The 24,217-nt window shown below is 41.8% G+C and overlaps 1 protein-coding gene across 3 annotated transcripts in view; it reads left to right on the top strand.

The window, feature by feature from the left end:
• Positions 1-24,217, top strand: part of grid1b (glutamate receptor, ionotropic, delta 1b) — a 584,637-nt gene that overhangs the window by 230,608 nt on the left and 329,812 nt on the right. The window contains exon 1 of one of the 3 annotated variants that reach the window (XM_084936981.1): positions 15,949-16,284. The exons of the other annotated variants lie outside the window; for them this stretch is intronic. The gene's annotated coding sequence lies outside the window, so the exon portion shown is untranslated. Of the gene's footprint in view, positions 1-15,948; positions 16,285-24,217 lie in introns of those variants that run through there. 3 annotated transcript variants of the gene reach the window in all.

The raw sequence follows: 24,217 nt of genomic DNA, 5'->3' as shown, positions 1-24,217 counted from the left end.
GTAGCAATAACAAAGTATAACATAAATTATTCTGTAGCAATTACACAAGAATATCCAGTAATGTCCCTGCCTACAATTAAACACATTCACTTACTGAAAATCAGGGCATCTGCTGTGGCAAATGGGTGCAAGCCTTTGACCACAAACTGAGTCACTGCTCGGTGACATTCGTCTATCCTGGCCTGAAAGGAGACGCTACCGGTAGACTGCAGCGAGAACTGCCAGCATCTGAGCCAGACTCTGTCTCTCTCATCATGGTCACCTAAACGCACAGTAATGGCAGGTTTTGTAATAAGGCAGATCGCGCTAACATAATATGCACTGTTAGTTGATTATTTACCTGCCGCATTAACGGGAGAGGACGTGCAAACGTTACCGCTGCTGCTGGGTTGAGATTCACGAGTCCGGAGCGAATTAAAAACACGACATTCATTTAAGGTCATCGCGTGTTTTGTGAGCAAATGCTTTTGCATATTCGTAGTGTTTCCTCCCTTAAATGAAATATCTACTTTGCAAGTATTGCAAGTTGCCCTGTTGTCATCCGTTCTCGTAAAGTATAACCAAACTTTTGAGCGTTTGAGCCGCTTAGGCGCCATGTTTCCTGCCAGGTAAATGACGCTCCGCAACGTGGTGACGTCATTCGGGGCGACTGGAATCGATAAGGGAATCGTTTGCAAAAATGGCAAACAACAAGGAATTGAAACAGTGGGAACTGGTTCTCAACAAGAACCAGTTTTTGATACCCATCCCTAATTAGGACCACGTATATCGACATGTGTACATTTCCTGCATCATCAAATGATGACAATCAAAAGCTTCCTTTGTTGTTCTTCGACTCTGAAATGATTTCACTGCAACATCGCTGGAGATTTTTCAGCTACATAAAGAATCATTGTGCTGTAAGGAGCCATTAGAGGATGATAAACTGTAAGCATAAACGGCTGCATGTGGTATGCAACAACATTTAAAGGGCTGTGGCATTCAGACCGTTACCGATTGGTGTTAAGAAAACATACCACTCACCACAAGGCTTGATTTCAGCATGGATGGAGATGCCAGCCATGTGGTTTTCTGCTGCTGTTGTCCGTCTACCTCAAGCTTTCACATGCAGAGTCCTAACAGATCATTTATTCTCAGCACAGTTGTCATGAGCAGTTATCCGAGTTACGCTAACCTTTCTGTCAGCTCCGAGCAGTCTGACCATCCCCCTCTGACCTTTCTCATCCACAAGGACTCACTCGACTATTTTCTCATTTCCCAGATAAACTCTAGAGACTGTTGTGGTGGAAATTACAGAAACACTCCAACGGTCCCGCTGTTGCCAACAAAGATGCCACCTGAGATCATTTTATCCAGGTTTGGATGGTTTCTGGATTTCTGTAGGAGAATTCCTAACTCTGATGCAGGAATCACTTGAGGACAGTCAGCTGTGAAAGGAGAAACATTTACTGCATCGTCCCAGACATCACAGCAACGCATTGTTGACCTATGTGTGTTGTACAGGTGATGGTAGACGTGTGTAGACTGGGAAGAGCTCGTTTCTATAACTTAGTGCACTTAGCTTTTTATCTACGTTCTACCTCCCACCACCCAAACAGAGAGGGACTCGGTAGCAATCTAATCGGCTAACATCGCTTACCTCGGTTTCACCGACTCGAGTACGGGCGTCTGTGAGCATCAGCAGATGCACTCGTCATGATTGCTCCTTCCAAAGTTGCTGCTGTCCTATACTGTCCTACTGCTCCACTGAGCAAGACCTTCATTTGGACATGGCCTTAGCTGTTAGCTTAATAGCTAATCAAAATCAACAACTGCTGTGTCACATGGCATCATGTGCATTTATTTTTTAAATGAACAGCACAGTTTTGGCAGCCAGGTGTCGTATTACTTAAAGCTTTGTAAGTGGACTCTCAGATCTCAGAGACTTTGGGGCTGTTTGTTCACACTGAATGGGGACAGTTGAGGTGACTAGGATGTCTCCGACTCTGGCAGATTCAGGAAATGCTGGGAGGATTTTGTCTCTTGGGAATACATCAGTGTCCCCTCAGAAAACTTAGTCTGCCCTAAGGTTGCTCGTGCGACTCTGACACAGATAAGCATGAAAAATGGAACAAGCACATAGAAAGTGTATAGTTTGTGGAAATGATGTGAAAAGAGACGGAGTGTTATTATGTCTTTGTTGTGCACAACGCATTCGGTGCGAATGCGGAGGCGGGACCTTTAGAGCCTCCAATTAAGTTCTCGGTGAGCATTTATCTGCTGTGTGAAGACTCAGGGGCTGGAAAGTGGTTTTCCAAGTCTCTGAAAGAAAGACGGGCTCGTGTTGGCTGAGAGAATTAAGCTGAAGTGATTCAGCAGCAGGTGTGTGACTGTGCTAGAAACGCCAGCACGTTGGGGTTAAAGGTGGATGTCTCCTGCACGTTTTAGAGCAATTTTCCGAGTTGGTGCTCGTTTTATTAAATTGTAAAACAGCGGATGACATTTTGGTGATTATCCAAAATTGTGAGTTCAGTGCATCATTAAAATCCATCATTCTTCAGGGGTGATCTCATTTCACCTTCCACCCCACTCTCCTGTTTCCTCCTCCCTTCTTTTCTCCTCTCATCTCTCCTCTAATTGTTGCCTGTCAGCCAGCAGTGGCCTAATTATAGACAAAAACACATTTTTCTCCAATTTCACCTGAATGACTTTTGCTTTCTCCTGATAACTGTCATGGATGGATGATGATTGTTTCACAATGCAGGAAATGAATTTTGTTGTTTGTGTTTTGTGTGAGAGATACAATTTAGTTTGGTTGAGAAATCTATATTGTTTAACTGATGCCGAGAAGGCCGCCCTCGGTTTGCAGCGCCGCAGCGGCGTTTGGAAGCGATTCAGCTCGGCTCGCTTCCTGCACATTATTAATCAGGATTTTCATTTAGTGTCTGCGAGCTAATTACCCTGGCTCGGCGACGATGTGCTTTTTTTGTTGTTGTGGTTTTTTTGCTGCATGTTGGTGACTCACAGCTGCTGCCCATATCTGTTTCAGACAGTAAAGTAACATTTCTTCCATTGTTCCTGCTCAAAAGTGGCTTCATTTAGAGGTCAAGAATAAACAAGATGTGATGGAAAACTTTGTACAGAATGGTATCAACAAATTTGCTGTTGTTTATCACAGGTATGGAAGACTATTCAGTAATGACCAGGAGGTAAAACATCTTAAAAATCAAAATATCACACACACTATATGGACAAAAGCAGTGTGCCACCTACACGTTATGCCTGCAGGAGCTGCTCGGCCGTGGAAACCCACGCCGCGAAGCTCCTGGTGCACAGAGTTTGTGCTGATGTTTATGCCAGAGGAGGTTTGGAGCTCTGCGGTTATTGAATCAGCAGTGTTGATGACATTAAACACACGATGAAATTCAGCGAGCTCTTCTGAACTACTGATGACCTATTCTTTCAAAAATGTTTGCAGAGACCGACTGCATGAATTCAGAAGCTGTAACTGTTTCTAGTTTGGCCCCTGTGCTGTTTCTGTGTGGATGTACAGTATGTGGTTCAGAGTCAGCTTTACTGACCGTGCATGTGGGAATGGGTAGCAGTTTTTCTTTGGTCTCAGTGTACTTAAAAGAATAGAGAGACAATATCAACAGCAGCGTTGTGTTTGTTTCCCTTACCAACCACTCCAGGCAGATTGCCATCCATCTGATCGATGGGGCTCCTTTGACCGGATACGCCATTAACCGTTTCCTGGTCCAAACTCTGCCTCAGGTCCCAAAGCCAAACGAACACTGCAGCATCACTGAGAGTTACAAACTGATAAAATAATTTATTCTTTCATCTTTAATAAAATGATCAGTGTTGCTGCTTTACCAGGTGTAACAATTACATTTAACATCCAGTTAGAAGTTAGCAGGAAGTTAGCTCGCTAGTTTCCACGTAAACATGATATAGCATGTTCTGACTGAGAGATTTCTGAAAAATTCAAACGTACAGCTCTGCTATCACTACCAACATAAATGAAGACAGAAAACTAAACAGCAGTGACGTTTGTAGGGTTACTGAAGTTGGGCTAGCTGGGATATAATGATGTGCTACGTGATCGCTAGCAAAACAGCTACGTTAGCATAACATAAACAGTGAAGCTGGAGGATGAACGCTAACTTTTTTCCACTTGATAAAAGTTAACGTGAAGGTTCCTGATGGTTAGAGACAAATGTAATCGCATGGCAGGATGCTGTAAACGGACCAAACTTCAGTCAGGAGAACAACTGAGATAATCCATCCACAATACGAGGTTAGTCATTAATATACTGCTGCTGGGCTGGAGTTACATCGTAAGGGTTTAAACACTGAGCTTTAAAATGAACAGTGGTGATAAAAACAGGTCGACAGTGATCACGGACTGTTTTTAGGGGCTTGTTCAGATTAAATAGAACAAAATACAAAACATGTTAAAAACACAACAGCCAGTTTGTTCATATGTCATCACTTAAAGACCGGATAGTGCAGCACCTTCACCTCACCTAAAGCACCTATACACACTGAAGTTTCTGCGAGTGCAAAAATAAATTTGTAAACATTTTTAATCACCTGCTGCAGTTCACATGTAGAAGTATTTTATTTATTTATTCAATTATTTTGGTTAATAATTACTTTTCATTACCCCAAGCGCACGCACACACACACACACACACACACACACACCACCGTGGGCTGTGGTGCCATTTGAATTGAGGCTCAATGGAGAAAAAGGCTGTTAATTAAGCTAAAGGTCAGAGGGAGCAGCAGGATGGAGATGTTTGATGGACAAGACAGCATGCCTGCTAACAAGCTGTGACACACAAACACGAGTCCCCACATTTATGCGCGTGTACAGCATAAAGACCGTGTGTGCGATTGGAGGGATGGATTTCTGCCGCAGCTCTGGTCTGCCTGTTTGGCTGAAAGGTCTCATCACAGGGAAAATATTCCCCTCACATCAGCAGCTCAGATCACCTGCTCAGGAGATTAAAGGAAAAGCAGGTTTCTCTTTGATGGTTTTGACATTTCGGAGTGCGCCTTGAGTGGATATTGTTCAGGCTCTGGCTCTGAGTGAATAAAACTTCATCTGTGTCACTGCTGTCATTGCACTCGCAGAGATAAGAGATCATAAAGTGATACAGTAGTGAAATGAAAGCAGAGCGGCTGCAGTCAAAGCGAGCGTGCGGGTTTGGAAAAGTACCAAATGAAGGTGACGGGCCGTCACGGTGTCAGGTTTGAGCGTAGGTCAGTTCATAGCAGTTGATGAAATTAAAACCTCTTCAGAAAAGCACGACGTGATAGACTTTCTACAAAATCCCTGTTTATATAATTCCATCTGAAATTTCTGTAAAGTAGGAGAACACATCCATATCCAGATAATGTCTCTGCTCATCCTGCTCGCGCTCAGTGAAGATTGGACATCTTCAGCTGGGTCTCCCGTCTTTTCTTCAGTGCCACCGTCTCTAAACTGCACATTAAAGCAGCCACGGCGGGATTCATTGTCACCACGATGAAACTGCATTCCTGAACTCATGTAACCGTTTTCTGTCTTATTCACTTGTTTATCCACAGACACATTGTGCACTAATCTTAACATGTTGTACAGAGTTATGTATTTCTTAAAACCTCTGTAGCTTTGCTGTGTTTCACTCCAGCAGCATCGATGTGATGTCTGTGTTATTTTCTATAAAATGCAACAAAACATGGCAGGAAAAATTCGTCCTCAGTCGCTTTAACGCAGTGACATCTGCTCTGATGCGTATTATGAAGTCTCTCAGGTGCTTTATTTTGATTCCAAGATTATTTTTCATTTCAGAGAAATATTTAATTAATTTTGGACGTTTCATTTTCAAGCAGGAACCTCAGAAACACTCGTGGAGCTCAACAGGTTAAAACAATCCAGAGTTTAGTCAGTAGAACTGAAAACTCTGCCGTTGTTCATGTTGTGATTCCTGCGGCATCGTTCAGGAGGTGACTCGTGCGTCTGTTCTCAGCCGTGGCTGAAAGATTCTGCTGCTGTTCACAGCGAAAGAACCTCATTCAGGACAACAAATTAAAAGTGTGCGCACTCCGGCGTCCTTCACAGCGAGCTCGCCTTGTTTGTTTATTCTGAAATGCCCGTTTCTGACCTTCCCTCGCTCGTGCGAGCGCTGTGGCCCGATCCAGATTTAATCACAGCGCTGCAGAAACACAAACAGCAAATCTGAACTCTTATCTGTTACAGCAGGAGGAAGACCTCATTCCCATGATTTGAATTCCCTGCTTCACACTTTCCACACTGAAAACGCTGCGTTCCTGTGCTGAGCGTCAAACACAAGACAATTCGACCTGCATCATTTCCGTCTGCCGTTTATTTGCTTTACGGCTCTTTGAAACGAGGAGAAGTGCCGAGTTTTATCTGGAGCTGTCTGGAGCAGGTACAAACTGATATTAATCTTTAATAGGGCTGTCAAAATTGAGACCAAACAAAATGCCATCCGCCGTCTTTGGTCACATGACTGCATCATATGACTGAAACGTGTCATCGCTTTTGAAAGCCTCCGTTTTCGCTGTCCACACTGCGACGTGAAAATGGCGTTTTCAAATGTATCCACTTTGGAGAGCGTTTTCAAACCGTCTCTGTCGAGAAAGGATGTTTTCTAACAAAAATGTGTTAGTGTGGACGTGGCCACAGTGTGAAAGCCTGAGGAAAAAACTACACATTTCACATAATAGCAGATTTATGAGCTGCTTGAATTCAAATGTATTTAATAAAGCAGAAACAGACTCGTGTATTCAGCTGTTTGTCTTTCTGAACAGGACAGTCAGGTTTAGACCTAACGTGAGCCTTTGTGAGCCCAACACACTCGCACACGTACAACACGAGGGGAAAAACTTTTTCTGTGGAAGGAAATGCAAAGTTAAATGCATTTCAAAGGACGCACTTCTATAGAAATATACAGAAGCTTATATCTTGTTAGATGTTTGTGTTCATGGCTATATTTGCTAATCCCATTAATTAGAGAGCAGCTTTGTTCCCACAAATATCAATACACAGTGCTGCTATTGTCGAGTTTCTAGTTGTGTAACTCTTGTTGGAGGATAGATTTGTTGTTACTGAAAGCAGCGATGCTGTGTCACGTGTGATGTGCATCCTCATCTTGTGCAAATATGCAGCATTTCAGGCGTAGATCACGCAGCTGCCTTCGTTCTGGCAGCACTCGTGTTTTAGACGTGACACCGGCGTCACGTGCGACTTGTTAAGTCTTCCACACGGCAGCTGCATGCTTAGTCAAAGCGCTCCAGGAGGAGGAGGAGTAATGAAAGAGGCTAACCTCGGTGTCAGCTTCCCATCTGTACGGCTGTCAGGAGAGCTGTTGTTGCTGTTTGCGCATGTAATGAAACAAGCGCGCCTCCGCATCTATTACTCTCAGCACAAATGTGTTTCCACGGGAGGCGATCCTGCCGAGGATGTTCACCTTAACGGCCTCGTTTTATCTACACCTCACTCCTGATATCTCGTCTTTATTTTTGCTGATCTGCCTGCAGGCTGGAGTTTCTATTTCCTGTTTAATTTGCTTTTGTTTTTCATTTAAAATAGTTTAAAACAGTGCTCACAGTGATTCCTGTCATGTGGGCTTTTTGAAAAGCATTTTTCACTTCACTTACACTCACGTTACACTTCTTTTATTGGCTGGATATTAGTCGATAACTTCATTTTGGTTTGTTATAATCCGTTTTATCACACCAGAGATTATGGGCGACCGAGTGTTTCGTCTGCTTATCACAGTCGGTGGTTTGATCCCAGTGTCCACGTTGAAGTGAATCACCGAATCCCCAAAATATGCAAGAAAATGCACGTAAAACAGAGCTGTGAATACATGAACGGGTGAATGTGGTAAAAAGAGCTTTGAGGCGTCACTCAACGTGCGCCCGTCCGTTCACCAGGAGGAAACATACAAATCGTCGGCTTCCAAAGAAGTATGAGATCCACTTTGTGGTTTCCTGCTTTTAAAATGTAGCCACGTGACACATGGCTCACTGCTCACGTCATTAATTACATGCTTCTATGACATGTCTGCAGTCGCAGCTCTGTAACCACGTCAGCAAAGAGAAGCAGAGATTCAACATCCACTTATCTCGCTATTACCATTAAAGTGAAAGCCTGTCTGTCATCGTACGTCTCCGAGCGTTTAACAGGAAGGACAAAAACAGGACAACGACACACCGTCTCTCCGTCTGTTTTGACAGCTGGTGTTCTCGCTTGTGGGTTTAGGTCTTTATTAGTTTCTTCTAATTTTCCTATTTAGTGCATGTCGTGTTTAATTCATCTACTGCTGTGATGCATCGGATGGAGCGCGCTCCACCTGACCTGACGGCTCCAGCCTCAATCAGCTGCTCAATCGGCAGCTTATTGGAAACAATCAATACTGCTGGAGCCACTGGCCCTGCTTTAACCTGCAGGACGCTGAAAATGACCTTCATTATCCACACACACACACACTGTGCTAACACACAGTTTAAACACCGCCCTGGTACAAACACCTCTCCCTGAATAAATGCGTGAGCAAGGACGGCTGCAGACCCTCCTTATATAAACGTACACAGTCACTGTTTAACGTGCCATCTTCTGAACAGCAAGGCATTCTGGGTAAAGGAGCTTGCAAAGAAAAGCGTCTGGACTTCTTTAAGTTTACTTGAAGACGTTTCACCTCTCATCCGAGAAGCTTCTTCAGTTCTAAGGTCAAATGGCGGAGAGTCCCAGATATAAACCTAGTGGGAGTATCCCCCCACAGAGGGACACAGATTGACCTTAGAACTGAAGAAGCTTCTCGGATGAGAGGTGAAACGTCTTCAAGTAAACTTAAAGAAGTCCAGACGCTTTTCTTTGCAAGCTCCTTTGACTACGATGACCTGGATGACTGAGAACCTTCACAGACATTCTGGGTAAACTGAATTCCACCCGTGGTATCTGAGGTCGTCACCTCTAACTACGCTTATCCAAGTTCAGTGTCTGGTCCCTGCTTTCTGAGTGTGGGTCATTTTTTATTGTTTCGTTTTCATTTGCTCTTCTTTACTCTTCTAAGAATAACGCTCTGTTTTGTGTAGATTTTCGTGTCTTGGATTTTCATTCTTCTTCTGCATTCGTAGTTCTCCTTGGCTGTGAATACCATCCCTCCTACATGTACTCTGTGTGCTTTCCTTATCAGTCTCCTTCCCCTCTGTGTTTTCCAGCCTTCTGTGTCCTTCGGTGTTTATGTGTGTCGGTTTGTATTTTCCTGAGTTTTACTTCTTCTCTGTTTGTTTGCCTGATTGTGTTCAGCTGTGTCTAGCTTCCCTCCTGTTTCTCCTGCCCCTGATTAAGTTTCTGTGTGTATAAATAGTCCTGTCTCTCTGTCTGGGCTCTGCTTTATGCTTGCTGTGGGGATTTTGCACATTCTGTAATGTTATTAAAGAAAGAGCCTTTTTCATCACACCCACATTTTGGGGATATGAAGTAAAACAAATAATTTGGGATTCAGCTCAATAAGCGCTCTACTCCATCACCTACACTTCGGTTCCCTTTGGTCTCGAATCAACAAAATCATAGTTACTGAAACGACTGTGAGGGTTTTGTCCATCAGAAGGTAAAAAACTGGAGCTCAGTTTAAATGTGTGGCTGTCAGTGGTGATTATTGATGATGTGACTGCTGTTAGAAGCAGGAGGAAGAGCTGTGACGTGTGCAGGGTTATACTCTCTGCACACATTCAGACAAAACTTATCACACAAGCTTCACATAAAGACTCACAACATAAAGCAAAAGCAACATAAAGCAAAAGCAACATAAAGCAAAAGCAGCCCAAAGGTTTCTCAAGGCAAAGACATGAGAGATTCTTCACTAGGCAGCTGATCTCAACCCAACACAGCAGCTTTTTAGTTATTAAATACAAAACTGGAGGCAGAGAGACTCACAATGTTAACTCTGTGTTAATACACCTGAATCACACTTTTTATTCATCTCTGGCTCTCTTCCACAGAATAGAATAGAATAGAATAGAATAGAATAGAATGCCTTTATTGTCACTATACAGTTGTACAATGAGATACAGAGCATCTCCTACTCAGTGCAGACATGCTTGGGGGGCACAGTTCTGCAGCATTATATTATATATTGACAGTATTAACAGAGAAGAAATATATAAAATGTACAAATATACAAGCCAGTTTTAAAAAGCAATATGTAATAAATAGTGTTATGTATATACAATTGGGTTACTGCAATTACAGTTACACTGAATTTGGTGTTGCACATGTCTTCATCCTGTCTTCCTTCTCTCACCCCAACCAATCACAGCAGATGGCCCCGCCCCTCCCTGAGCCTGGTTCTGCTGGAGGTTTCTTCCTGTTAAAAGGGAGTTTTTCCTTCCCACTGTCACCAAAGTGCTTGCTCATAGGGGGTCATATGATTGTTTTTCTCCATATGTTTTATCCTGGGGTCGACCTTACAATATAAAGCACCTTGAGGTGACTGTTGTTGTGATTTGGCGCTGCATAAATAAACTTGAATTGAAAGTTGAATCACAAACAAACAAACGGCACCTGAAGCTGCAGTACAGACGTTAGCAGAGCAAAGCAGGAAGAAGCATTTGGTGATGTCTACACTTCAGGCAGTCACTGGTATTAGTAATAAATATTTTTACTTAAGTTGCTGTTATTTATGTTATTTGGCTCAATTTTGACGTCTGAAAATGGAGGTTGTGTATAATAAACAGTTTATGCAGATTTTTGTAAAACTCCTTGAGTTAAGACTAAAAGTATGCACCTCAGATGCTTGGAGATGTTAGATGTGCAGGGCTCTGTGGTTGTGCGCAGAGGCAAAGCTACCTAAATAATCTTTGTCCTGAACATCACAGAGGACACTGTAGTAACTCAGAGGACACACAAAGACAGGAACACGAGAAATAACGTGTAAAACACACAAAAAAAACGTGGCGCACAACTTGATGTTCACAAAAACAAAAGCCCCTGAAATGCAACAGTGTTACCAACGTTACCAAGGTGACAGGGATCAACATAAGGTCACGAGGACACAGTCTAACATACAGCATCCTGACATAGTCCCAGAGCGAGCGTTCATCATGAGTCTGCTGAGGCAGTCGGGTTCAGCGCTGCTGCCACTGACAGCCTGCTGCGCCATTGGTCGGTTGAACAGCCAATCACACAGTCGACTGGACCGGAGTAGCTGTTCCTCAATCCGTCTGATGGGCCGCCAGCCACAACACTGACCCGGTTACATCACCACACACACACACATTACACAACACAATGAAATGTAACCTATTGTAGTGAAAAGCAGTTTATATTGCGGTCATGCACAGTTTGGTGGCTGCAGGCAATAACACTTGTTCCATGGAGAGGAGGAGGAGGAGGCAATGAGAGGGATTGAGGGCAGAAAAAAAGTGATGAAGAGTACGACAGGGAGGAGAAACAACACACAGATACCAAGAACAACTAACTCTGGTGTACGGAGACGTTTCTCACACCAGCTTACAGACTTCATTTTGTTCCTTTTCTGATGCCCAGGCAGGCTGCGTTTCATCTCACAGTGTGGACGCATTTGAACGGAGCCAAGCAACAAGAGAAGATAAAACACCCAGCATGCACCGAGCACATACAAAACCTGTTTTCTGAACAATAAAGCAAGAGCAAGCTGCAGGAGAACGCCTCACACGGCGTTTTTCATGCCACTTAAAGCAGAGTGTGATTACATCAGCTGTCTGTTTTTGCAGCAAGGATCACTTTTAGTAGGATTTTGAAGAACTGCACAAATTTGTCACCATTAATAATATCTCATTGTTGGGGGTATTTCATGAATTCCCTGCATTAATTATAACAATAATCAAAAAAATAATTATTGCATTTGTGTGAGACACATTTCTTCCTCAGCTGCCAGATAAACCTTACAGCTCAGCCTCAGTCCTCGTTTATGAAGCCTCTCTCGTTTAAGTTTTCCTCTCTGGGCTGTTACAGCTCAGAAGGCATTTTCTGTGCAGCTTTAAAAGAAGTGTGCAGCTCCCGTTAGTTTACGAAGGTCACAATCTTCATATGGCAGCCAAACAAAATGACCACGAGACTTTGTGCTGAACGTTTTTCCTCTAAAACAGACTCCAGCGACTTTCTCTAAACGCAGACATTAATTTCAGCTTCTAACAGGAATATTTTCCGAGTATTTGAAGAGTTTGAACCTAAAATTCTCCACCGATGACCACCTTTTGTCTGAAATCCGATTGAAAGCTTTATTAATCGTTCACAAAGACAGCCCGTGCGTAATCGATTGGCCCCGCAGTCGGCGGCCAATGTCATCAGTCACACTGAAGTCAGAGGGTGAGGCGCTCCGATTAGCTGATTTCTGATATTTAATGAGAACCCCTCCTCCTGCAGCGATCATCTCACCCACTGTGTATCTGGGTCAAGATCACTGCTCCTCAATTATGGATGAAGTTAGCCTTGTTAATGCTGCAAATAGATTGCTTTCTGGACGCAGAGGAGGGCGACTCACAGTCTGTGTTGCTACATGCTAGATGTAGCTGCTAGCTGTCTGCTAAACTACTCTGCAATGCAAAATATGGGCTTCAAAACAGGAAGTTCATAAACCAGTGGGTCATCCTGCCATGTCGATGTTTTGCATCTAATCTAAGAAAAGAAACATTCGTTAGAGATACTTTTTGGAAAGCAGGAGACAACAAACGTGTTAAATGAGCTGTAGGAACAGATTTAAGCCTGTAAAGGTTCCTCAAATCTTTCTGGTGTTTTTTGGAAGTCTGCACAAAGAAAAGCTTGTAGCTGCCTGGTGTGGAAATGCATGTCAAATCTCTTCCTCTCTCTTCACATCGTGTCAGTCCTGAAGGCAGTCGTGACACCCATCTCGCATCACTGCGAGGAATAATAATCCGCTATTTGTGTGATTTATTTTTCTGCCTCAACATGAATTTTTACCAACTTACCCTTTATTCCTTCCTCCAGAATTTGTGTTTTTCTACTCAGTGGAAAAACACAAAGCTTTCTAGTGCAGGTCTGAAATATTTTGGGGGGCTTTAGCCTTGATTAGGACAGTACAGTGTGAAAGTGGGCAGGATGGATGGGAGACGGCAGAGGGAAAGACACTCAGCCAACAGCCAGAGCAGCTGGTGAGCTCCACTGGCATTCCAGGGGTTCGGCTTCTTACATAAGACAGGAGGACTCAAGGATCGATCCACCGATAGACGTCTTGGTAGACGACCACCTGAGCCACGGCACGGCAAAACCCTCATTGTTGGTACAGCTTCTGGTGGTTTGGTTGCAGGACCAGGGGACTTCAAATCTGTCCATGAAAGGTTACATACATTCTTCTTAATCCACCTGATCTCAGCTTCCTCCTCAAATGGCACACCTTCACCTGTGTGACTCATAACGCTGCTGCTTGATTGACAGCGAGCTGCAGACAGCTGCGAGGCTTTCAGCTGACTGGCACTGGTGTGTGTGTGTGTGTGTGTGAGAGAGAGAGACACACACACACACACAGACCTCGAAATGGGATGTGTGTTGACCTTGGTGCCGTAATGTGTGTGTGAGTTCATATGAGGGGGGTGTTAAAGGATGACTGGCAGCTCTGAGACTGTAATAGAAGCTGGTGATTGGCTAATGCTAGCTTCCTGCTATCTACCTGCCTCAGGGCTTTAGTGTGTGTGTGTGTGTGTGTGTGTGTGTGTGTGTGTGTGTGTGTGTGTGTGAGAGAGAACCAGAGTACTACTATCAGCATTTTGATCCAGGTTAACTTTTCTTGAAGGCAGTGCTTCTCAACTATCGCTCTCATTTGCCCTCCGTCCATCTTTGGCTCGCTCTCTCTGGCCCCACTGCCCCGCTAGCCTGCTTAGCCATTCAGTGGACGGACTCACCGTCCGAGGATTTCTAGTGCACCACTCATGAAGGAACTAATGAATGGCTTTCAGGCTTCCCAGTAGGATTGTGTGGTCCTGTAATCCTTTAAACTTCTAAATGAGTTTCTGTCCCCTGTGTCAGTTAAATGGCATTTCTAAAAGGAGGGAGGATTCCTCGTGTTCTTCGGATGAGTTAAAGCTCTTTATTATACCTTTATGAGTGTCATGTGGTAATCTTTTGTGGAAATTGTGAAAGACCATAACAACACTATATCAACACTGCATGATAGAGTAAATGTGGCAGAAGATCAAAACGATGAGCTGAAAGAGGATAAAATGCTCATCAAAGCTTCAGCTTTCAAATTCATTGATCAGAGACGAGTTAAGACGAGTGGATCGTTGTACAAGAGTGGAAGAGACACTCCCCACCAAGCACATCACCCCAGGGGGAAATCCAGTGTCACTTGATTTGAATGAGATACATTTAAATCGCAGAAATCGCAGGTGAATATATTCTCATAAAGTAGTCTCATGGTCTCATAAATAAGCCATCTAAAGTTTTACATTTTTGGATGTTTAGCATAAATGTTTCTCACCTATGCTCACTGGACACTTAACTAATGACACCTGGTTGAACCCTCTTTTGCCTTCAGCTTTAATTCTTTATGGCACAGAGTCAACACGGTGCTGGGAACATTCCTCAGAGGTTTTGGTCCTTATTGACATTGATGACATCACATCCTGCACGTGCATGATGCAGCCCCGCGTGGTCTTCTGCTGCTTCAGCGTCTGATGTGCTGTGGTAAACGAGTGGTTTAGTTACCGTTGCCTTTCCGTCAGTTTGAAGCAGTCTGGCTGTTCTGCTCTGACATCAACATCGAGGTATTTCTGACCTGTCGCTCGGTGGGTTGTGTTGGTAAATCCCAGGAGATCAGCAGTACCTGAAATGCTGATCTACCAGCATCATCTCACCTGAATGGTTTGTGCAGTGAAACGTGCCACGTTCAAAGTCACTGAAATCACATTTCTCCCTCATTCTGTTGATCGGTTTAAACTTCAGTAGGTTGTTTTTACCATGTCTATATACGTGATTGCATTGAATTGCTGGCGTGTGATTGGCTGATCAGATATTTGCAATTATGAGCAGATGAACTGGCGTAACGACCAACCGGACACAGCAGATGGCCCCGCCCCTCCCTGAGCCTGGATCTGCTGGAGCTTTCTTCCTGTTAAAAGGCAGTTTTTCCTTCCCACCGTCACCAAGTGCTATATAATTATAATTTAAGTGACCTGAAATTAAATGAGGCCAGATTTAAGAGCCAGTCCATTAAAATTAATTTAAATTTAATGTTTTTAATATTTATCATTTGGTTGCTTTAGATTTCTCCCCTAACCCTAGATCGGTCACTGGTGGCTTGTTGGATGCTAAGAGGTTAATAACAGCAATAAATACTGTTATTTAAAGGTACTTATAGGTTGACATTGTGCTGCGTATAAATGATTTAATAAAAGAATGATTGGGGAAACCCTGAAGGACAGCAGGCAGCCTGTATTGTCTGCTCAGGCAAAGATATTCAACATTCTGCTCCGAGGTCCCGAGTTCCCCTCAGACTATTGTCCTGTTTCACTTCACGTATTTGACCAAACACAGACTCATACTTTAGTTTGTTCAGTGTTGCTCAGCTGCAAGCTGAGAAGGAGAATATTGGCAGCATTGGCCCTGACCTTTGCTGCTGCGTGTTTGTAGTGAGGATGGATCGGAAAGCAAACAAACACATTAAAAAGGACTTTTCTCAATTTTTTTTCCAACCCTCAGTAATCAGCCTGGTTTTTGTTTTGAACCAATGGAACCAGCGAGCGATTAAATGGCAGACAGATCTGTGTGAAAAGCCCTTCGCTGTTGTGTGTTTGTCTTCTTTTTGCGCGTGCGGTTTGTCGTCCAGTCGGGGCCCCAGATGGCCGGTATCACTGGGATGGAAATGACACCGCGTTGGCACAGTCGGGGCGCTTTTGCTACGGAAACGACCTCCTGCCTGCGCCTGTACCTAAAAACTCTGAATCATTCAGCGTTTGGACAGGAAGCAAACGCTTCCAGGAACACGCACCAAAACTTTTCCTAACCAATCACGACACAGCCGGGCTGGGTGCCGCACCAGCTGCTGTCGCTGTTCGAGCAGGTCCGCATGCAGACGGTTAGCTGCAGAGGAGAATAAGAGATTTTGGAGTGATTAAGAGATTATTTTCAGCCTGGTTTGGAACAACGAGCAGCTCATTCAAACACCATTGTCACACTAATTCTAATAAAATCTATCTCCTCTCTTTCTGTGCCGCCCTGCTGTCCCGCTCGGTCCACCTGCTTTGATTCCTCCTCCTCTTCCTCCTCCTGTGGTTTAAACAATAAAGGTAAGCAGACCAAATCCACCTCTTTATCTGCAGCTGCTGTTTCTGTGTTTCATGTTAAGGTGGTCTTCTGTCGGGCTCGTTTTGAATCATTGGATCCCATTGCCTGCATGATATGCTGACCAGTGCTGTCTTTAGGGCACTCTGTCTTATTATTTCAAGCTCCTGTGCTTTACTGGTAAATTATATTGTGCTGGTATATTTTTGTGAGTTCGTGATGATTATTGGAGGGACTGTGAACCTCAGTTTTAGTCAATAGGTCAACGTGCAGGTTAATACAGGAACAACAATGACCTCTGAGGACTGGATTAGTCAGCTCCTGAGGGCTTCAACAAGGCCGGCCTTTCTGTAGTGTTGTTGGTGTCCCTTAAACAGATCCTGGGTTGTCTCTTCGGCGCCCTTTGGTTCTGAATGTCGGGATTTCTGATGAAGATGTTTCTTCTGGGTTTGTGGATCCTGATACAAACGCAGATCCTGACGTGCTGACGTTTGATGAATCTAATTCTAACCAGTCAGTTCATGCCTCGGTTATTCCCAACAATTCAGATCTTTACTCAGTGCATCCTGAACCAGTGTGTGAACATCTCTGACTGACTGGTTTCTAATAATCAGGTAGATCCTGGTTTTGTTCATTTCTACTACAGGAACTAGTCTCGTAGATTTCGGTCTAGTACGTTCATGTGGATCAGTTTATGCTACGTTTCACTGCATCTGTAGATCCAGTTTTTTCATAATGAGCCAGCTGATTTTGAGAGAAACAGCTGATTGACTGGTTGCTTACTGGTCCTCACTGGTTTCTGTTGAGCGTGTAGTTCCTGAAGGTGGAGTTTGTACTCATTTACTTGAACACTGATTTGCATTTCCCAGCACAGAGAGCTGTCACTTAATTAAAACCTGATTAATAAATATCCCTTTTAAGCCCATTTGAGTGGACACGCTCCGATTTGCGTAACTATTCTAAAGTTGCCGTAAAATTGAAAGCTAGCGCAGTAATTGTACTTACATAAAATGTATGCAGCTTGGTCATGGCTTCCTTCCATACATGTCTTTGCAAAAATCTTTGCAATCCAGAAGCACACTTTGCTGATCCGATCAGCTGTTCACAGCACTGGAATAAACGTCAGCGCAGACTGTCACACGTCTGCCATCACCTGCCAAAACCGGAAGTGGCGTCATTTTTCATGGGAAACGTAGTTGTGTGATTTTTTTTCCCTACAGGGCCTTTCAAAGGTTTACTACACAGAAAGTCATGTTTGTGCCTTTCTGGGAGACTCAGAACTCAAACTGCCCTGTTGGAAATTGTTTATTTTGATGCTGTTTTTTGTGCAAATCGTGCACAATAATATTTATTTTCGTTTTTCCTGCAGTTCATAAAAATTATTGTATCTCAAAAATGAAACTATGAAGACACTCAAAGTAAATTTCCTGTGCTTGGAAACTATTTTCTGCAACTTTTTTGCATTTTCAGAGGGATAAACCTCTGAAATCTCTGTAACCAGAGATATGTGTCAAAGAACAAAGTTTTTTGTAGTTTATTGCACTTTATTGCAATTTATGTAGTTGTGGCGCTTATGGACTTAATGCACACATATATTAAAATTTGGGATACAACAGTTGTATTGATGTATTGGAACTTGAAATGCTCCCAGAAATGGCACCTCAGCAGGAAAAAATCTAAAGCTCTGGCGAACTTGGTTGTATGGAAACAGGCTTTATTGAACTTCACAGCTCTACAAAAAACACGTGAATGTTGATGGAAAAGCAGAATGTATGAAAATGTCTCAGCATTTTTATTTTTGTTCTGCGGTTGCTGCGGTTTTCTTAATGAAGCGGTGCTCACTGGCACCGTGTGAATAGATCGGACCCTGGCAAGCAAACGCACACATGCACGCACACATGCACGCACACATGCACGCACACGCATGCACAGCAGGGCTCTTTCTGCTTCGTTCTTTCATTTCTTGTTTTCTTTCCTCTTTCAGTTTTAAATTGCTGATCTCACACGTTTTTGTCTCCAAACCGTCTCTGTGGTGATATTTTCCTACAAACCTTTTGTGTCATCTAATTTTGCTCCTCTCGCCTTCTCTTGCTGTTTTTGGCGCTGCATTCGGACTAACACATGCTTTTATGGAGAGGACAAGTAGATTAAAATGAAACTAAGCCAACTAGTAGAGCAACACTGAGGCCTTCGCACAGCCAAACATGCAGAAACAGGAATGCAAATGAAATGTCAGCTGCATGTGTTGACTTTGTGCTGAGATTTGGTCCATTTTGTTCCATTTTTTGGTGGTGTAGTGAAACAACATGTCTACCGTAGCGCTTTGCCTGTGTTACTGCATTCCCTGCTCCATACTGCATACTGTAGGTACATACTGTAGGTACATACTGTAGTACATACTGTAGGTACATACTGTAGGTACATACTGTAGGTACATACTGTAGTACATACTGTAGGTACATACTGTAGTACATACTGTAGGTACATACTGTGGTACATACTGTAGTACATACTGTAGGTACATACTGTAGTACATACTGTAGGTACATACTGTAGTACATACTGTAGTACATACTGTAGTACATACTGTAGGTACATACTGTAGTACATACTGTAGGTACATACTGTACTACATACTGTAGTACATACTGTAGTACATACTGTGGTACATACTGTAGTACATACTGTAGGTACATACTGTAGTACATACTGTAGGTACATACTGTACTACATACTGTAGTACATACTGTAGGTACATACTGTACTACATACTGTAGTACATACTGTAGTACATACTGTAGTACATACTGTGGTACATACTGTAGTACATACTGTAGGTACATACTGTAGTACATACTGTAGGTACATACTGTAGTACATACTGTAGGTACATACTGTGGTACATACTGTAGTACATACTGTAGGTACATACTGTAGTACATACTGTAGGTACATACTGTAGTACATACTGTAGTACATACTGTAGGTACATACTGTAGTACATACTGTAGTACATACTGTAGGTACATACTGTGGTACATACTGTAGTACATACTGTAGGTACATACTGTGGTACATACTGTAGTACATACTGTAGGTACATACTGTAGTACATACTGTAGGTACATACTGTAGTACATACTGTAGTACATACTGTAGGTACATACTGTAGTACATACTGTAGTACATACTGTAGGTACATACTGTAGTACATACTGTAGGTACATACTGTACTACATACTGTAGTACATACTGTAGTACATACTGTAGTACATACTGTAGTACTAACTGTAGTACATACTGTAGTACATACTGTAGTACATACTGTAGGTACATACTGTAGTACATACTGTAGTACATACTGTAGTACATACTGTAGGTACATACTGTAGTACATACTGTAGGTACATACTGTACTACATACTGTAGTACATACTGTAGTACATACTGTAGTACTAACTGTAGTACATACTGTAGGTACATACTGTAGGTACATACTGTTAGTACATACTGTAGGTACATACTGTAGGTACATACTGTAGTACATACTGTAGGTACATACTGTAGTACATACTGTAGTACTAACTGTAGTACATACTGTAGTACATACTGTAGTACATACTGTAGTACTAACTGTAGTACATACTGTAGGTACATACTGTAGGTACATACTGTTAGTACATACTGTAGGTACATACTGTAGGTACATACTGTAGTACATACTGTAGGTACATACTGTAGTACATACTGTTAGTACATACTGTAGGTACATACTGTAGGTACATACTGTAGTACATACTGTAGGTATATACTGTAGTACATACTGTAGGTACATACTGTAGTACATACTGTAGTACTAACTGTAGTACATACTGTAGGTACATACTGTAGGTACATACTGTTAGTACATACTGTAGGTATATACTGTAGTACATACTGTAGGTATATACTGTAGGTACATACTGTTAGTACATACTGTAGGTATATACTGTAGTACATACTGTAGGTACATACTGTAGGTACATACTGTAGTACATACTGTAGGTATATACTGTAGTACATACTGTAGGTACATACTGTAGGTACATACTGTAGTACATACTGTAGGTATATACTGTAGTACATACTGTAGGTACATACTGTAGTACATACTGTAGTACTAACTGTAGTACATACTGTAGGTACATACTGTAGGTACATACTGTTAGTACATACTGTAGGTACATACTGTAGTACATACTGTAGGTACATACTGTAGTACATACTGTAGTACATACTGTAGTACTAACTGTAGTACATACTGTAGTACATACTGTAGTACATACTGTAGGTACATACTGTAGTACATACTGTAGTACATACTGTAGTACATACTGTAGGTACATACTGTAGTACATACTGTAGTACATACTGTAGGTACATACTGTAGTACATACTGTAGGTACATACTGTAGGTACATACTGTAGTACATACTGTAGGTACATACTGTAGTACATACTGTAGTACTAACTGTAGTACATACTGTAGGTACATACTGTAGGTACATACTGTAGTACATACTGTAGTACATACTGTAGTACTAACTGTAGTACATACTGTAGTACATACTGTAGGTACATACTGTAGTACATACTGTAGTACATACTGTAGGTACATACTGTAGTACATACTGTAGGTACATACTGTGGTACATACTGTAGTACATACTGTAGGTACATACTGTGGTACATACTGTGGTACATACTGTAGTACATACTGTAGGTACATACTGTAGGTACATACTGTAGTACATACTGTAGGTACATACTGTAGTACATACTGTAGTACATACTGTAGGTACATACTGTAGGTACATACTGTAGTACATACTGTAGGTACATACTGTAGTACATACTGTAGTACTAACTGTAGGTACATACTGTAGGTACATACTGTTAGTACATACTGTAGGTACATACTGTAGGTACATACTGTAGGTACATACTGTAGTACATACTGTAGTACATACTGTAGTACAAACTGTAGTACATACTGTAGTACATACTGTAGTACATACTGTAGTACTAACTGTAGTACATACTGTAGGTACATACTGTAGGTACGTACTGTTAGTACATACTGTAGGTACGTACTGTAGGTACATACTGTAGGTACATACTGTAGGTACATACTATTAGTACATACTGTAGGTACATACTGTAGGTACATACTGTAGTACATACTGTAGTACTAACTGTAGTACATACTGTAGTACATACTGTAGTACATACTGTAGGTACATACTGTTAGTACATACTGTAGGTACATACTGTAGGTACATACTGTTAGTACATACTGTAGGTACATACTGTAGGTACATACTGTAGGTACATACTGTTAGTACATACTGTAGGTACATACTGTAGGTACATACTGTAGGTACATACTCTAGGTACATACTGTTAGTACATACTGTAGGTACATACTGTAGGTACATACTGTAGTACATACTGTAGGTACATACTGTTAGTACATACTGTAGTACATACTGTAGGTACATACTGTAGTACATACTGTAGGTACATACTGTAGTACATACTGTAGGTACATACTGTAGGTACATACTGTAGTACATACTGTAGTACATACTGTTAGTACATACTGTAGGTACATACTGTAGGTACATACTGTAGGTACATACTGTTAGTACATACTGTAGGTACATACTGTAGGTACATACTGTAGGTACATACTCTAGGTACATACTGTTAGTACATACTGTAGGTACATACTGTAGGTACATACTGTAGGTACATACTGTAGGTACATACTCTAGGTACATACTGTTAGTACATACTGTAGGTACATACTGTAGGTACATACTGTAGGTACATACTGTAGTACATACTGTAGGTACATACTGTTAGTACATACTGTAGGTACATACTGTAGGTACATACTGTAGTACATACTGTAGTACATACTGTAGGTACATACTGTAGTACATACTGTAGTACATACTGTAGGTACATACTGTTAGTACATACTGTAGGTACATACTGTAGGTACATACTGTAGGTACATACTCTAGGTACATACTGTTAGTACATACTGTAGGTACATACTGTAGGTACATACTGTAGGTACATACTGTAGTACATACTGTAGGTACATACTGTAGGTACATACTGTAGGTACATACTCTAGGTACATACTGTTAGTACATACTGTAGGTACATACTGTAGGTACATACTGTAGGTACATACTGTAGTACATACTGTAGGTACATACTGTTGGTACATACTGTAGGTACATACTGTAGGTACATACTGTAGTACATACTGTAGTACATACTGTAGGTACATACTGTTAGTACATACTGTAGGTACATACTGTAGGTACATACTGTAGGTACATACTGTAGTACATACTGTAGGTACATACTGTTAGTACATACTGTAGTACATACTGTAGGTACATACTGTAGGTACATACTGTAGGTACATACTGTAGTACATACTGTAGGTACATACTGTTAGTACATACTGTAGGTACATACTGTAGGTACATACTGTAGTACATACTGTAGGTACATACTGTAGGTACATACTGTTAGTACATACTGTAGGTACATACTGTAGGTACATACTGTAGGTACATACTGTAGTACATACTGTAGGTACATACTGTACTACATACTGTAGTACATACTGTAGTACATACTGTAGTACTAACTGTAGTACATACTGTAGGTACATACTGTAGTACATACTGTAGGTACATACTGTAGGTACATACTGTAGTACTAACTGTAGTACATACTGTAGTACTAACTGTAGTACATACTGTAGGTACATACTGTAGGTACATACTGTAGTACATACTGTAGTACATACTGTAGGTACATACTGTAGTACTAACTGTAGTACATACTGTAGGTACATACTGTAGTACATACTGTAGGTACATACTGTAGTACTAACTGTAGTACATACTGTAGGTACATACTGTAGGTACATACTGTAGTACATACTGTAGGTACATACTGTAGTACTAACTGTAGTACATACTGTAGGTACATACTGTAGTACTAACTGTAGTACATACTGTAGTACATACTGTAGGTACATACTGTAGTACTAACTGTAGTACATACTGTAGGTACATACTGTAGGTACATACTGTAGTACATACTGTAGGTACATACTGTAGTACATACTGTAGTACATACTGTAGGTACATACTGTAGTACATACTGTAGGTACATACTGTAGGTACATACTGTAGTACATACTGTAGGTACATACTGTAGTACTAACTGTAGTACATACTGTAGGTACATACTGTAGTACATACTGTAGGTACATACTGTAGTACTAACTGTAGTACATACTGTAGGTACATACTGTAGTACATACTGTAGGTACATACTGTAGTACTGCCAGGCATTTTAATTTGGCAACCTTTTGGTTTTTAGTTTTTCACCTCAGCCCAAGGTTGGCAATCAAAACTCCAGACTTTCAAACCAGCGTGTCATCGATACTCCATCACAGTCAACAGTAAGATATCATTATTTATCAAACTGCAGCTGCTCACAGGGATCGTGCAGACATCTCTGCCTGCCGATGAATTCAAGAACTCTGACATGTTCAATAATTCAGGAACTCTGCAGCAACTTTTCATTGCAAGATCTTGCTCCCAAAAATGTATTTTTCACAATGCACTTGTTTGTTTCAGTTTCTACACATAGAGCGCAGCTTGTTGGCTGTGCTTTGCAGCATCTAAATCTCAGATGCTGGGATGTCCTTGAATGCACCACAGAGAAAAGTTACAGGCAAAGCAAAATAAACCGCGCTTTTCAATAAATTATTTTTCTGCCATTATAATTTGATTCAGAACCACAAATAGAAAATACACCAATAACTAGAGGAGGTAAGATGATAAATAAAACAGTTCT

Source organism: Perissodus microlepis, chromosome 8, assembly GCF_051167445.1.
Source record: "Perissodus microlepis isolate ML-2025 ecotype Zambia chromosome 8, ASM5116744v1, whole genome shotgun sequence".
Lineage (NCBI taxonomy): Eukaryota > Metazoa > Chordata > Actinopteri > Cichliformes > Cichlidae > Perissodus > Perissodus microlepis.
This window is presented reverse-complemented; position numbering and strand designations above follow the sequence as displayed.